We start from the raw sequence: 5,786 nt of genomic DNA, 5'->3' as shown, positions 1-5,786 counted from the left end.
CGACGATGTCAGACGCTGAAAATAGCTGAACTACAAGCTCACAATGTGTTGCATCCGCAATGCGTTGTGGGCTTGTAGGTCATCATTTTTTCAATGCTTTCCTGAAATTCAAGATTTGCCCCTGACTCTTATTTTACTTACAGTATACACAAAGGAAATTCGTTTTTGCTTTATAAATGACCAACCGGTTGTGCGTGACAGTGCGTGACAAATAAAAAATTGGGCTCTACTGTGCAGTGTTTTAGAAAGAAATTGAACCACTTGCGTGTGATATCGAGAGAAAAGGTTTTTTTACTCCCCGCCGCCTTCGACTGGCATTGCTAAAGAGGTGGCTGTTGCCAATTTAAACACTTCTTTGATCTCGGAGTGTGTATAGTATATGCCGGACGGGAGCAGTGTGGTTTTAAAAGTTCAATACATGGAACACGGTAAGAACTGATGCCAGGGGTTTAGGGTAGACGTACTTCCAGGGGCCACCCATACTGAAAATGTATTCACGGCCTGGTACAGAGGCAACGCTCTCTGGATGAAGGAGTCCCCCCCGAATGGCAGGAAAAGCATAACACAGCAGAATTCTGAGTGTCGATATAACCATTTTCAACTTGGCAACAATTGTTAAAAGTTATCAAAGATTTTCCCTTTTTTTGTTGTTGCAAAAATAGCATATCTTCTGCTCACAACGTGTCATGACGCATTGTGAGCTTGTAGATCGGCTAGTTTTGCTATTTGTCGTACGATGAAGTATTATAACGTATATGAAGTAAGTAATGTTGTTAACTCTGATAAGTATCAATACTGCAGTGTAGAAATACTCTGTTACAAGTAAAAGTCCAGAATAAAAAATGTACTTGAGTAAAAGTACAAAAGTAAAAGTACTCATTATGCAGAATATCCCATTTCACAAGTTTTCAAATGTATAACATCGTGACACATTGTGAGCTTGTAGATCAGCTATTTTCAAATGGCCGAAATGTATATAGGGTGTTAAGTGGTTAATAGTATGTTTTGAAATAATAATCTACAAAAATCTACAAAGTAACTAGTAAAGTCTTCAAATAATTGTAGTGGAGTAAAAGTACAATATTTGCCTCTGAGATGTAGTGGAGTTAGTAGAAGTAAAAGTACTGAAATTGGAAATACTCCAGTAAAGTAAAAAATACCTCAAAATTGCACTTAAGTACAGCAATTGAGCAAATGTACTTACTTTACACCACTGACCTTTACGCACTTTACAGTGTACCACTTCCTGATAATCAAAAGGTTCACCGGTTCACCTTCCTGCTGACCCCGAGCATCCCTGAGAGAAGACACCCTAAACAGCTCCCCTTGAAGCACCTCTGAGCATGTCAGCAGGGGTTGAAGCTGAAACTGAATTTCCTGTGGCATACTTAAAGGTCTACCTTCTAGTATATACTTTGTGTCTCTCTTCCACCGAAGTGTCCCAATGATTTGGAGCGTTTCCAGTCTGTGGAAGAGGAGAGCCGAGGAACAAGGGTGCAAATTTGCTCACATCTCACACACGCTTTCAGAGTCCAGATGATCTCTCCATGGCCAGACAGATTGCACATTCCAGTGCATTATCAGCAGACAGAATGTGCTATGATGAAGAGGTGTTTGGAGCAGCCAAACAGAAACAGATGTTAAATGAAGAGAATGAGGAGAAGCCCTCCAAGGCTCTCAGAGTCGGTGATGAAGAAGAAAAAGTCGGGTAATAACTACAGTGGATTCTATCTGCAATAGCAGCTCTACTGGACAATCAAATCCTCACGGTTTAATTTTCTTTATTAATTTCTAATGTTCTTTGTGGCCATTAATCAGTGTACCTTGGCGTGAAATTGAATGTCGGATGTTTGTCAAAGTTACAATATACGCCTATACTGCTCTTATGGAAGGGTTAATGCCATCTGAGCAACTGCACAGTGAAATCCTCAGTGGTATTCACTTGTAACACAGAGGGGGTACAAATGTAACCAAATGGACCTGCAAGGGTTAAAAATGGTAAACACCCTCAGTGCTAAGTTAACACTCAGGATTTTACAGTGAAGGAAGGAATGGAAATCATAATCCTCCTGGCTGTGGCAAGGCAAAGCAGGTCTAATTGTATAGCACATTTCAACAACAACCATTCAAAGTGCTTTACACAAAACTTTATCTGTATTATAGGTACATTTTATTCTTTCATATTCTTTCTTTCTATACTTTCAATTTCCTGAAATTCAGATTTGCCCTGACTCTTATTATTTTACTTAAAGTATATACAAAGAAAATGCGTTGTGCTTTATAAATGACCGACCAGTTGTGCAATCATTTGACTGTAACGGCCACCTCCATTAGTTTCAATGGCGATACTTATTGATGGAAGGAGGTCAGACAAACAGAGAAGCTGTCCCGGTTTGCTCTGACCTCTGCTCTAAAAGGCTGTGCTCGGACTGAGTCGGAAGTTGTTCTGGTTTTCACTTTGTGGTTTATATCTATAGCTTCCTCTTTACCACTGCGTTCATTTAAAAGCCTGCTGAGTGTGTCAGAATTGACCAAAGTGCTAATTAAACGAGAGGAACTTTTGCACGCCTACAGGTCGACAGGTGCATGGGCCAACCGATGTAGAAGAAAGGTCTCCCCGCACACTGTCTCTCTCTCTCTCTTCACTTGCAATTAAAATGTATTTATTGGGAACAGAAAACGTCTCGGTGCACTGACCTTCATAGCCTGTTTAAGAGGTCTCTTAACTTTGTAAGATAGCCTGATGAAGGTCTGTGTACCGAAACGTTTTCTAATACCAGTCAAATGTTTTAACCCGTTGAGACCGGGAACGCATCTGTGTCATTTTAGATTTCTTTGGCTATTCAAAAATAGCAGATCTACAAGCTCATAGCGCGGCACCGAGTGCCGCGCTATGAGCTTGTAGATCTGCTATTTTTTTTAAATCGTGAAAATGTGTGCAAATCTTTGAATATGTATATTTCTAAAGCGAACATTTGTAACTCGAATCGTTGCTTCAGGGGGATTCTACAAATGTCTTCGAAATCCTACAATTTTTTTCAAATGTATTTGGCCGTGGACCCCCATCTCAAAATACTTTGTTCCAGGGACCCCCAGAAGTTGTAACAGAGTTCAAAATGTTTGCTTTAAAAATATATATATATTCAAAGATTTGCAAAAACAAAACAAAATTTTTCAAGTTCATAGCGTGGCACTCGGTGCCGTGCTATGAACTTGTATATCTGCTATTTTTGAATAGCCAAAGAAATCAAAAAATATGTGTTCCCGGTCTCAATGGATTAATTGCAAGCGACGAGGACAGTGTGTGGGCGTCCTTTCTTTCGCTATAAGTGCTAACTGAAATGAGACTAAAGACAAGTGTACTGATGTTTATTTGTGTATACTTTTAAAAGTCTACGTGGACTGCAGTTGGACTGCACTGCGACCAAGAGAGCCAACAATGCCCTTCCTACTACCACACAAAACAAAACCCTCAATAGGTCATTATTTTTGCCAGCTCTCCTTCACTTTTCATTCCACCAACTGGGTCCCTCTGTCAGTGACGAGTGACAAAGTACACTGACCTGTTAGGGGTCTGCCAACACCCCCCCCCCCACTCCTCTGGACCAGGTCCAAGCCATCCCCACTCCTCTCCTGTGTCTTCTCCCATTGCCTCCACGTCCACTCCCACCTCTTCCACTGGGTGAGACAGGGGGGGCCTTTTCCTCCGTCTCTCGCTGACATATTCCCAGCTGGTGGACACCAAAGCAGCCACTGGCTGGCCTCTGTTGGCAGGGGAAGTACGAGTCACACACTGCTTGTGGGAGCTTTCATTGGGATTTGAGGGTTTGACCACATCACATCAATTAAAATGATTAATGGAGGCTCGAGGCGAAGAGACAAAGACATGTAAGACGAGACGTCTTGTGAGGTGCTGCTGTCGGGGCATTGAGAGACTACTTTTCGCCACCAGTGAGGGGGAGTTTAAGGGACATTTAGTTGATATATGAGGCTAATTATAATACTTAATATCACAAGAATATCATGGTTCATTCTCTGGCTGAAAAACACACATATTTGGACCAGTTTTCTAATATTGAGTTTCGTTGTCTCTTGTACAACCCTTCCCCTCTGAAACTTTTCAAAAAGTGATTTAGGTACGTGTCATGGAAAAAGTAGCCAACCACAATATTTGGTAATATGTACAGTCATCAGTCCATTTGTCCATGACGTAAAACACAGACTATTGGAGAATCAGAATGAAAATCGTAGAATGAGGAAATGACAATCTAAAGCAACTTCCTGTTAAATGAGAAGAGGAACCCCTTCCTCTTCTTGTGAAACTTTCAGTGTCTCGGCTGGGCTCATGGCCAAAGCAGTAGAAAAAAACGCTGGCATTTTCTAACCTTTCTCTACCCTCTGTTGTCATAACACCAGAGACTTATCTTCCTGTATACTTTTTAAACATTAACAAAGTGTTTTAGCATCCTTCTGTTTCATCCATACACTAATAATAAATTAAACAAACTAAAAGACATCCGCCAGCACCATCATTTGAATACTTGGGAGATTCATTCCAAAAGAAAATACCCACCATTTTAAGGCTAGACACTTTAAGGATTAAAGCTAACTCCCAAGTCATCTTTTTGAGCTTTGCTTATAAAATATGTCTGTGAAAAGAGCATCATCCGTGTGCTTTGGTTTTGAACGTTGACATGAGTCATTGCTAGCTTCCCTCTGTGTACATACCATCTTAGAACCTTTCGGCTTTAATTTCCTCTACTTTGTCGCAGAAATTCCATCTTCTACTTCAATCCCATGATTCATGCTTCACTGCTTCAAAATGATTTCCAATAATAAACAAAATGAGATTCAATCCAAGTAGCAATTTAGGCAGACAATCTAATTACAAGTCAAGCCAAATTAAGTCTATTCAACAGATCCAGATTCTCATCTTGCTTAGAGCTGGCCTACTGACTTGCTCTTGGAAAGCATTGCCCTCCAAGTTGCCAAAGGCACTTGGAACTTGCCAAACTTTCGGCACTGGAGTTTTAAACAGGGTATAAAGTGTTTTTTGTGTCACCACCAGTGTCCAAACTGGAATGATGCAAGAATGTACCACAAGGCAGGGGTCACGGCCAGGGATAGGGAATTATTTCACTCGTCTTACATGAAAGCCTGGGGTCTTTTTAAATACAATCCTATAGTAGTGGATGGACTGTGATCGAGAGTTCTACGTCTGTACAAATGGAACCAAATTGTACAAATGGAACCAAATGGACCCTTATGGGTCCTTACGGATCCAAATCCATTTAGTTCCATTTACATCGTAGATTGGGGTCCCAAAGAATTTTAAAAAGTACCAAATGAGGGTCCATTCACTGCTCTAACCTAGCCTGGAAACCAGACGAATCTGCCAGTGCAGTGATATTACAGACGAATCTGCCAGTGCAGTGATATTAGTCTGGCCATGCTAGGCTAGCTCTAACCCAGAGCCATTGAGATAGGAGATTCGTCATCTCTGTTCACTCCATCGGGCCAATTATTTTACAGCAATGGCGGATCGTGTAAATGAAGAATCACATGTTTTGGTGTGCTCAGAGATAACAAGAACAAGAATAATGCAGAGGTAACGCTTGCCACTGAGCGACTAATAGTTCCAAACACTACTGTATAGTTTTAAAGATTGAATTCATCATAATGGGTGTTGATGAATCACGTGACCTGACCTGATCATCTGTGACCCCTCATTGATGCAACTCATTCTAGCAAATTAAAAGACCACTTCACCACGTTTCAACCTCTTC

This window comes from Gymnoscopelus braueri (genome assembly GCF_963280865.1).
Source record: "Gymnoscopelus braueri genome assembly, chromosome: 16".
Classification (NCBI taxonomy): Eukaryota; Metazoa; Chordata; class Actinopteri; order Myctophiformes; family Myctophidae; genus Gymnoscopelus; species Gymnoscopelus braueri.
This window is presented reverse-complemented; position numbering follows the sequence as displayed.